The following is a 12,322-nucleotide window of genomic DNA, read 5'->3' as shown; positions in this document are numbered from 1 at the left end:
CAACTCCGAGAACTAGACGTCACAAGTCATCTAAATATGATTCAAAGGATAAGGTTTGAAGCAAAGGCTTAAAAGATTTTCTCTGTTGTTGTGAAATAAATAAAAAACAATTTCAGATACGGTAGGCAGCGGCTTGGCTCTGCCCCTGGCATTGCTGAAGTCCATGGGCGAAGGTAACCACTCACCATCAGGTGGGCCGTACGCTCGTCTGCCTACAAGGGCTATAAAAAAAAAAAAAGATACGAAATTTTAAACGTACGAAAAAAATACAACACAAAAGCCGATATCCGCATCATCGAAATAGAATGTCCGAGAAAATTTACAGTGCAATCTTATTTATAGCAAAATTATACGGTCGCCGTGAGAATGCAAGGGAATGAAGGGACCATGGCCAGATATAGCCGACCGGGATTACTTGGGGTATAGGGAGTAACTATTCGTAAGTAGCTTTTGGACCGAATTTAGATTATCGTTTTTTTTTTCTTTCTGGAACGACTGTAGAGCGAAATTAAATAAAGGCATTGGAGGTCAATCTTTTAAAATTATTCTGTGCTCTCTGAAACAGGAGTAGGGCGAGTGATTCTCGTTAATAACACTTTTCAGTGTATTTTACCTCCCACTCCTTACCTGCCACACGCAATGTACAGTGTGCTTATGGCGACTGATGGTAGGACCTCTTGTGAGTCCGCACGGGTAGTTACGACCAGCCTGCCTGTTTCTGCCGTGAAGCAGTAATGCGCTTCGGTTTGAAGGGTGGGGCAGCTGTTGTAAGTATACTGAGACCTTAGAACTTAATCTCAAGGTGGGTGGCGCATTTACGTTGTAGATGTCTATGGGCTCCAGTAACCACTTAACACCAGGTGGGCTGTGAGCTCGTCCACTCACTTAGGCAATAAAAAGAAATTCGTAATAAGTTCGATTTTTAAGTAAGTCTCATCTACGATTCACATATCTTTTTTAAGTAACAATCACGTCACGTTAACTGGTCCCGTGCTAAGTTCGTAAAGATCTTGTGTTACAGGTACCAGATAACGGATATAAATGTAAGATTTTTATTATACACATACATATATTTAATAGACATCCATAACCCTGGAAAATACATTTATATTTATCATACAAATATCTTCCCTTGGCGGGATTCGAACCCGCGACCCCCTTTTGTAGTGACCATGTCAATTAACACTATACCTTTTTTTTCCTACTTAAGCTGATAGCCTTGAGAGGCTATATCAGCGTCGCCTTAACTAGTAGGTGAGCTCACGGGGCTCAGACCTGATGACGTTGCTAACACGAACCCTAGCAAGAGCCGTGCTTCGCAGAATCTACCACCGGATCGGAAACGCGACCCACTGAGAAGATCCGGCGAGAAACTCAGTGGGCTGTGTCTGAGGGTTAATTTACTCGTCGAGCCCTTCGTCGCAAGCGACGGGTTCGACGAGAACGATTACCGATCCACTACACCAGACGGCCGTTGAACACATCTTACACATCTCATCTCACACAACATTGATCATTCAGTCGATCAATTGGGAGCAAGTTAAAATTTAAACACCTTAAAACGTTTCCTTTGAAGACAATAAGCACACATAGAAGCCCAGACTCACCCGTCTCACACTGAGGACAGCTCCAATTTTTCTATAAGATATGCGTAATATTCAGTTCAGTGATAGGGATTCTTCTTGCAAATATTAATCTCATAAATTCTCTGTCAATAGCTCGGGTGCCGTTGATGGATAAGGGTGGCCTATTGATGCTTCAGAAAAATATTTGCTCTTGAAATACCTTTTCCTGTACTGATAATATTGGTTTAATCGTAAGTGGCTATGCCGGAACAAGAATACCAGATTTAGGGTCTTATGCATCGATATAATATTATATCGATGGTCTTATGCGCCAACTTCAAGTAGATTCAAGTGGATTACTTTTTTCTTTTGTTTTATAGATGAGTGTACGTCACGAGAATCCTGTTGTTGAATGCATCTCGGAGCCCATAGAATTATGTCGCCCACCTTCAGACATGAGGTCTAAGCCTCAAGTGTATATTATAACGCATTATATTCACAGAATTCAGGATACCTTTGCAACAAAAGTTACACTAAAAATTGCTCAAAACCAACGCTTTTTTAAATTAAAAAAAAAGGATCGAGTTTTTTTTCTTCATATAAACAGCCATAAATATTTAATCGCATAAAACCTTTTTTTGTTATAAAAAAAAAAACGTAGTCTTGCTACTCGTGGTGAGTGCTGTACAAATTTACCTATCTATTGTTGCTGTTTAAAAAAAAACGTGTTGACCACTAACAAGCCCTTTTTGTGAATAGGGAGCATTTCACGCCCAACGGATTTTCGAGACAGTTTTTTTAAGGGCAGCTGCTTCGTTTTTTCTTTTGCTTTTTTAAACTGTGTCATGTGCACTTGAAGTTTTCATTTGAATAAGAATTCGGTTTGATCAAGCGTTTTTCCTATTTCATTTTAGTTTTTGTGTTGTGGCAACACTCTTTGGCTTGAACTTCAAAATAAAAAAAATATTACTTAAACGGTCGAAAAGTCTCACATTTTTATAAACCAAAATATATTTTAATTAGAGTTTAATTCTTAACGAACGCATCCGATGACCTTAAAATAACGATACAAAATGCAAACTTTCCGAAATTTATCGTAAATAATGTAAAACAGTGGATGAAGTGTCACCTAATTTGTGATTTCCCGAATAGAATACGCCCAAGGTGTACCTATGTAAATAAATGTGGATACATTTTTTTTAAAACAACTATAAAAAAAAACTTTTATTTTACATGGTTCGTACGAACTAACCGCCAAAGTTTATTTCGAAGTTTTGAAATGATAACGATCGTAATTCTAACAAAACACGTCGGCGAGTAATAAAGACACACGACCGCGCGTCCTATGTATGCGCGGGGCTGACCCATTGTCAAAACTCCTTTTTGAACAAACTTTACGTCGCAGCGCACCGAATATAATTGCCTTTGCCCCTCGTCTTAGAAGAAAAAAAAAAAACGAACGACATTTAGTATTCAAAATACACGTCATTTTGCGTTACAGATTTATCGCGACACGGTTGCGAAATTTGACCATTGTCATTTCGTATTTTTGGATTTTATTTCCTTACGAGATTTATCATATTAAAATGTCCACGTTTCCCATGACGGGTGAATTAAGTTTTTTTTTTTTCTCTTTATTATCCGATATTATTTCACGAATGGCCGCTGTCACCGTTGTTGTAGCAGCGGATAAGATGCGTGAACGCGTCACTGAGCATTTATTGAAATTTCACAAAATATTCACAGTTTGGCATCTTTTTAAATTTGACATTTTGATAGTAGTGATTCGATGATATAGTAATGAAATAAATATTCCAAAATGTTTTACTAAAATAGTCAATACCTACTACAGAAAACGTAAGAAAATCGGTTGGCAAGCACAGTAGAAAAAGCCACTAATTAGTTTGGTCTTTTCTATATCTATAGATTACATGCAGCATTAAAAGGTATATAAGTAATGGCCAGTTCTACCATCTATCATTTCTGTTTCATAAACGGATTTCAAACTACATTATAGGGCATATTGTTTAGAATATTCTAATGCGCTAACTTTTAAAGTAACTAATAGGTATTATTATTACTTCCTTGAATCATATAGATTTATTAAAATGGTGTATATTTAACTGAAAAAAATAGATTTTTACCATTTACGCGGCGATTGGCGTGTTTTGCTATTTTTAGACAAAAGTTTCCAAGCCGTCATATATCGGCAATTTGCTGACGTAACTCATTGAATTTATACATTCGTATTCTACCCACCGCAACGTGTACTAAAGAGAATATATTATTTCGTGTGGATGTAGTGTCTCAATTGTCGCCGCCACCCTGAAGATCCGTTTATAATAGATACTATAATGAACTTTTCACTTCTTCACTGGTGGTAGGACCTCTTGGGAGTCCGCACGGGTAGGTACCACCACCCCGCCTATTTCCGCCGTGAAGCAGTAATGCGTTTCGGTTCGAAGGGTGGGGTAGCCGTTGTAACTATACTGAGACCTTAGAACTTATATTTCGAGGTGGGTGGCGCATTTACGTTGTAGATGTCTATGGACTCCAGTAACCACTTAACACCAGGTGGGCTGTGAGCTCGTCCACCCATCTAAGCGATAAAAAAAAAAACTTTATACAATGCTGTACAAATCTATGCCTATTTTCCCACAAATATCCTTTAAATTAATCCACCATCTGATTACTGTCAACAAGAGTCTAGATGTAACTGATAAACTGAATACAATGATGGATGGAAATATACCCTCCAAATATAGGGTTGGTGAGTCTAATATTTCACTATCAAACTCATTTATTAGTTTCAAATTTGAAAATTATAATTGGCTGGAGAAAGAATTTGAGAAGACTTAACATAGGTATAGACTAGACAAGGGCTTAGCGACGATTTTGTGGTTCGAGGATCTTAAAGTCTATGCGACTGTTAAACAGAAGGTACTGGTAAACCATCTCAGTCTTCTGAACCTGCTGCTCGCACTGAGAACAGTTCCTACTTAAATTCCTATACATCTCTCATTAAATCCATCCAATTCGAAAGATCAAACAGGAGTTCGGCTGTCCTATAATTAGATCGCTATATACCTGATCCTGCGGACCAAATGGTAAACAGTCGACGTCGACTTAAACACCTCATTCCGGATCCTCCCGATCCACTAAAGGTGCTTTTAGGTACCTCAGGCACCGGTGATCGTTCTCGTCGAACCCGTCGCTTGCGACGAAAGGCTCGGCGAGTAAATTAACCCACAGATACAGCCCACTGAGATTCTCGGCGGATCTTCTCAGTGGGTCGGGTTTCCGATCCGGTGGTAGATTCTGCGAAGCACTGCTCTTGCTAGGGTTAGTGTTAGCAACGTCGTCAGGTTTGATCCCCGTGAGCTCACCTACTTGTTAGGTTAGGCTTACATAGCCTCTCAAGGATATCAGCTTAGGTAGGAAAAAAAAAAGTTGCCTTATGTTTTTGTTGAAGTCTGGTATAACGAAAGCAACTAAAGTATATTGCAAATCAAAATAATAATTTGGAGTATCCCCATCCCTAAAACCGGGACAATGCTGTGACTAGAAACCCATGATTGACATCATCGATACAACACAAAGATAACATACTAATTTGACTCAAGTATCCCATTGCATATCAAAAGTACGCCCACAGCTGCGAAAATACCCCTCACTAGTTCTAACTCTTATAACAGTGGACTAAAGATCAGTATCCTTTGCATTTTAGTTAGTTTTGACGTCTAAGTAATTGATATGTGACTATTGTATGATTTCACAATGGTTATTGTTTCGCGGTTTAGAATCGCGGTTCGTATTTTCTTTAATTAGGGGTTGATTTTTGGGGAGCGCAATGTATTTTTATTTAGACGAGCTCTATTGCGCTCCAAAGCCGGGCAATATGAGACTGAAATATGTAACTAAAACGGAATTAAAAGTTAGCTAAAAGTTGGTTGAAAGTTAAAAGCTGTTTTGGTCAAATTTAAGACCCGTGAAACTGATAATTGTTCATTTTTGGTTTGCTTCAAAGTGATAATTTATTCGAAAACTTTCACGAACTTAATTAATAACACGTTAATGTTTTCAATGAGCTTAGTCGCATCAAAAAACAATAAGATCTTAGAGAAGAAAGTCTTAAGATTTCACAAGTTTTTGGCGCAGTAGGTATCATTTGCTTTCATAGACAATTACTAATTGTCGATGCAGTTATCTTTAGTTGAGTTAACGCAAATGTAATAATAGAACGAAACCATCTATTTTTATTCTTGCATGTCGGAGAGTCTAGCAGAAAGTGTGAGTATTGAGAATTTGGATCTGCAGCTGAATTGACCATACGGCCTAGATTTGTCTCTCTGAACTTAGTTTTAATTAATTTAATCATATTTTATTATCTACTAGCTGACCCGGCAAATTTCGTAGTGCCTCAGTCGCTAAATAAAATACCTAAACTTTTGTATAAAATAAACTTAAAACAAACAAATGGAACCCGTCCGACGGGGGACACCTCAACGGAAAAACAAAATTGTTATTTTTATTTAATTCCGAGAATTTTTATATTTAGCTATCTTTTAAACCTTCTCTGGACATCCACAAATAATTCAAGACCAAAATTAGCCGAATCGGTATATATAATTATCTATCTATTATCTATAAAACATAAAAATAGAAGTACCGATGTCTCTAATTGTAAGATTTTTCCGAAGTCAAAAGTTGCACCACAACTCGCGCAATTATCACTGAATATACACCACATTAATTCTAATCATAGGATCATAGGTCGTCATTTGCTTTGATATCACAATTAAAACGAGGACGGAATAATAAACGGTTAGACTGCAATTTGTGCATTAATTATTGTGTTTATGCACTCTTGATTACTTACACTGTGTTCAATGTCTTGCCGTATCTAAATTATGCGAGGTTAATAAATCTGTAGACACGTTTGAATGAGACAATAGAATATACACTAGAGGATTTTGAGGAAGTGCAGTTCTGGTCCTCTGGAGACAGTTCCTCCCGATCCACTAACGGTGCTTTTAGGTACTTCAAGCACCGGTCACCGTTCTAGTCGAACCCGTCGCTTGCGACGAAGGGCTCGACGAGTAAATTAACTCTCAGACACAGCCCACTGAGTTTCTCGCCAGATCTTCTCAGTGGGTCGCGTTTCCGATCCGGTGGTAGATTCTGCGAAGCACGGCTCTTGCTAGAGTTCGTGTTAGCAACATCGTCAGGTTTGAGCCCCGTGAGCTCACCTACTAAAGTTAGGGTTACGCTGACATAGCCGCTAGGGCAATCAGCTTAGGTAGGAAAAAAAAAAAAAAAAAAATGCAGACATATTTATTATTTACTTTAACGCGCTTATTAGCTTTATATGTATGTTTGTGTATGACGGAATCTTTGAATGACATTTTAACAGATTTCAAGACGTCCGATTAACTTCAAAATTCGCACACACTACAATCGATAACAATAGAATAACTTTTAACTTCGCTCCAATATTCTGACGGACATCAACAAGATTAAAAATTGCTATTTTAGGATGAGTTTTTAATTTTTAAGCTACATTCAGTCAAACTAACTAAAACCTCCTGTCGCTCAACAACCCACGTCCGAACCTCGCATGAGACAGAACTCATGAAAAGGCAAAGGGGGGAGAATGAAGCGTTTAGTGCGGAACATTTCTCTCCCATCACCCTCCCCCTCGGGACGCCGGACCGGCGGTCGTCGGCGTCAGGACCACCAGCCGTCTCGGTCGGCAGGCTATCCGAAACCCGCCTAGATGGCGCTGGTTAGAGTGGATTACCCTACGGAATACACCGCTGGGTCAGAACCAGCGTGAGTCGAGGATAGCCGGCCTTCCATCACTCGGATGTCCTTGCGTAAAACGCGTGCAGATCAGTTTGATATTAACAACCCTAACCATACGTAAAGTTCTCTAAATACCAAATGCCTGACACCGAAATTTGATTGAAAGATTAAATTGACTGAGCAAAATTCACAACTGAATTGATGTTACAACTGTAGTCCTGCCCGTTTCTACCAGCAGACTAAGATTGCCAATCTACATTCACTAGTGGAATAATGAACATAAATTATGCGCTGGCTGAGACATTCGTCATACCAACACTATTGACACTTGACATGATTTAAGGTGCAAAGTGGCTTTCACGTGTTGACTATGACCATTTAAGACGAGGTAGAGCATGAATTCTTTTAGCCTCTAGAGGTCAGGGCCATAGAAAAACAAAAAAATTACACACGAATTGTTGTATTAATAGAATTTTTGCTAAATGTCAATTCAACGTAATGCTTCTCGTATCAAGATATTATTATTTACTAGCTGACCCGGCAGACTTCGTAGTGCCTCAATCGATAAATAAAAGACCCAAGCTTTTGTATAAAATAAACTTAAATCAAACAAAAGGAATTTTCATAATTATCAACCTTTTAAACTTTCTCTGGACTTCCACAAATAATTCAAGACCAAAATTAGTCAAATCGATCGAGCTGTTTTCGAGTTTTAGCGAGACTAACGAACAGCAATTCATTTTTATATATAGAGACTAGCTGACTCGGCAGACTTCGTAGTGCCTCAATCGATAAATAAAAGACACATCAAGGGGACACATTATACAAATATTCCACATCATTTCCACGTTACACAACACAAGCCGAGTGTCGGCTATGCAAATGTACAAAAAAAAAACTAAACCTGTAACTAACTACCCACAAAAACCGCGGCAGTCCCGAGGCGGGAACTCATGACAAATTTACGATAGTTTTTGCAGATTTTTTTTTTGTAGTGTCTAAAGCAAACAGCGGTAGGACTCTGCTCGGCTTCGCGTATATTTCATATTTTTTTGCCGAGAAAGATTACTAACCTGTCGCCCTGTCGCGTAGCTGGTCGTCAACTGAATGTTTATCTCGAACTCATAATTTTGTTTGACGTTTTGAAGTATACTAAAGTATTTTCGTATTTTATATATTTTTTTCCTACCTATGCTGATAGCTTTGAGAGGCTATATCAGCTTCTCTTGACGTGTAGGTGAGCTCACGGGGCTCAAACCGGGAATGTTGCTAATAATGGCCCTAGTAAGAGCAGTGCTTCGCAGAATTTACCACCGGATCGGAAGCGCGACCCACTGAGAAGATCCGGCGAGAAACTCAGTGGGCTGTCTATTTTATAAAGACGCTCACTGATATGCTAATAGCAGAGGCTATAAGGACCGCCGAAGAAAGAATGACGTGAGGAAGCATAGTACATCGAGTGATCATCACTTCAAACTAAACACGACCTTCAGCAACGAAGGGCCCAACTCAGAAGAAGAACGACTCAAAAAAATAAAAAAAAATCGGATTACACTCTATTTTAATGAAATCGTGAAGTACAAAGCTGTGACTAAATCTACATAAAAACAGATACTAAGTGCAAAATAATTCTCGAAGATCATATTGGTGACCATGTGCAACGGTGAGCACTAACCGATGGTGATCATAGGTATTAATAAAATTTTACACGAATTTGTTATTTTATTTTTTGGGTGGCTGTGAAGCCCAGCCAGTGTTAAGTGGTTAGCGGAGCCCATGGTATATTTATACATGATATATTTTATTAAATTTAGGACGTTCATAGGTTAACAAATTTTTCAAGACGCACCAAAGCTGTACAGTTTTAAGAAAATTAACACTAGATTGGCTGCTTATCTTCATCTTCCGGTCTATAACAAAAAATCGATGTGTGCGTGTCTCCTATAGACTCTCAAACGCTTCGACCGATGTCGACGAAATCTTCAAGAGTTTTTCAGATTTACTTAAGTCTGACCCTGTGAAGTTTGGTAGCAATCTGGTTCAAAGTCAAACACTGGCCAGTAATTTGAACGGGTGGCGAAAAGGGTTGACAGTACGTAAACAGCTGTAGTACCAAATTAATGTAGAATACTCGTAGGTATTGATGTTAAGCAAATAAATCTCTAATTTGTTTTATTCATAGAACATTTCCGGCAACTGAACACTATTCGTGATACATAATATAAAACAGGTCCTTCTTAGGTAATTAAAAAAAAAAGTCAAAACATCTGATGCATCGCCTTCAAATCTGATGCTGAAGTTAATGTTTCACACGTGACAGCGAGTGAAACTCTCACGATACTTGATAAAATTAAATTACCTTTAATGAACCCACTAATTAACTGGTATTTAGGAAACAATAAATTAAAAATTGTAGAAGTTGTTGCACGATTCAATTGAACGATCTATCTGGCTTTGAAAGTGCTATGAGGAGGGAGCATCGTAAAAAATAGTTAGATTGACTGTTTGAAAGAGGATGTGAGGGATATAGAAGTCTAAACAGAAAAGAGGCTCATTCGCGAAGCAGCTGCTCTGGAGTTGTTAGGTCTTCTTTTAAGGCGCTCGAGCAGCTGTTAGCAAATCCCAGCCCTCCTGGCTGAGCCTTTGCTTACGCAACTGTCCTGGTGAAACTGGAAAGGCCTCCGGGCCACGAGTAATCCTTCAATCCTAAAAGAAAAAAGAGGACATTTTTCCCCTACGTATTCGCTGGCCTAAGGGGCGATTCCAGTTTCTCGCGGACAGACCGGTGAGTTCACGGGCTCAACCTGAGAGAATTTGCAAACACTACAACACTATCCCTAGAAATACCAGCGCTTCGCTGAATCTACCACCGGATCGGAATCGCTACCCACTGAGAAGATCCGGCGGGAAACTAAGTGAACTTAAAAAAGACACGTTCCGCCGACACACACACTTGAATCAAAAAGGAGAAAGCTACGAAAGTTGAGAAATTTTTTTAATTGCTTTAACAATTTTTATTTTGTTACTTAAAACGAAGACGTGGTTTGAGTAATCTCCAACAATAACCATTAATGGTTACTACCGTGAACCCACGTCTTGTCATCGTTTTATCTAATTTCGTTGTTGCTGATATATGTATATTTCATAGCATATGAACCCTTAGCGAAATACGAAAGTTTTGTATGGTTAAAACTATTCTAACAGTCTAAGATTGCTTGTCACATTTTTTTCAGATATTTTCAAAACCAGAATTTTTTTGGTCACGTAAGACTAAAGTGCTATTTGTCGAAAGATAAACGTTATTAGCATAGGTTATTTTAATTTAAAACTCGCGAAAATGTAAAAAGAAGATTCGAAGGAGAGTAGAATTTAAATATTTAATTCGGTATTTCAAAACTCGAAACGGTCATTCGTTTTAAGAATATTTACGTTACTCTTTTGTGGTGATTTAAGAAAAATAACAATAAAAACTGGTTCTGTCCTCGCGTGCGCAGCATCCCATCCCTAAAGCGAAGTTAACCCTTAAACGCGTGCCGGGATCAATGCGATCCACCTTCGGATACAACTGTCTCATTGTCCAAATTTATCTCGGGCACAATCCCTTTTATCCCTTTCTCGTGGGGCTAAAGGGTGCACGAATCGTGCGCAAGGATTCTGTGACGTATCGCGTGCCCTTTGTCGAGATCGATGCGAGACCCATCTCTTTATATTACTCGTTACACTACTTTACATAAGGCACCTATTCTGTGATTGTTTATCCCTATAGCTATCTTTAAGATTTCATTTGCACAGTTTATCTATTTACGGCTTTAACTTTTTGAATTTATATGCCAGTTTGAATTTGTATTCACCCAATCACGCAATCAAGTTTTTCGTTTTGTGATCGATTCCCAGACGGTCGATTTCCAGTCGGACATGTGAACATGAACCGTGGGACCACACAGGAGCGAGACCGATGAACCATTTAATGAAACAACCCGAATTCGTAAAACCAGATTTCATTCTTAATCAATATTCACGATATTACAAATGGTCCCTTTTTTTTTTACTTTACTTTTTTATGTAAGGAATTTTTGTAACGTATATATATTATTTTTTTCTTTAGACGAAAAGACGGTGATGACCTGCGACCTCACAGACCCTTCGACGAAATCTAGTTTGAAAGAAAAAAGCGTGTCTATGTTTTTGTTTGAGTACACAATGGCGTCTTGAATAGGACGAGTGTATGTTGTTTGAGCGGTTTCTCCTTGTACGTTTACCGGCGAACGTTCAAGTAACTAGTTTTGAAAATTACGTGAATATACCCAATGAATAGACGGTTCTATTTACTCGTCTGTATATGAATTAGGAATAGAATGCCAAAATTCTGGTTAGAACTAGTCAGTTTATCTTAATCATAATTTTCTGCTGTGAGATGAATTCATTTTTTGTTCGTTTTCTTTTATTTTCTTAGTGTTTGATGAGGAACGTGTGAATAAATTTGCAATTAGCCCCGTTGCTTACCATTTAAAACCAGATGAGCTCGTCTACTGAATTAGTGCAATGAAAAAAGTTACAACAGCATTTCCCAATTTGCCCAAAAATGGGGAAAATAATGGACCAAAAATTTTCATTTTGATACCGATTTTAATTTATTTGCCCAAAGAAGGCCGGTTGTTGATTTAAAAAAAAAGCACAAAATAGATTACTTCCAAATTCTTAGTTGGGATAAATACATATTATATGCTGTCCAATATTAAGTGTGCATGACCCTCTAAAAGAAGTAAAGTTATCTGTTAAACGCATATGTATTATGTACTACATATATGTGATTAGTCCTGTAAAATAATATTTAATTTCTGTAATGACTCTCTGGCGAGGGCTCGTACCACAAATAACGAATTATTCTTGTGCGTCATAGATAAGAAAATTGTTTTCAAGATGGCTTCATCATTATTTCTTGATACACATCT

Source organism: Bombyx mori, chromosome 21 (assembly GCF_030269925.1).
Source record: "Bombyx mori chromosome 21, ASM3026992v2".
NCBI lineage: Eukaryota > Metazoa > Arthropoda > Insecta > Lepidoptera > Bombycidae > Bombyx > Bombyx mori.
This window is presented reverse-complemented; position numbering follows the sequence as displayed.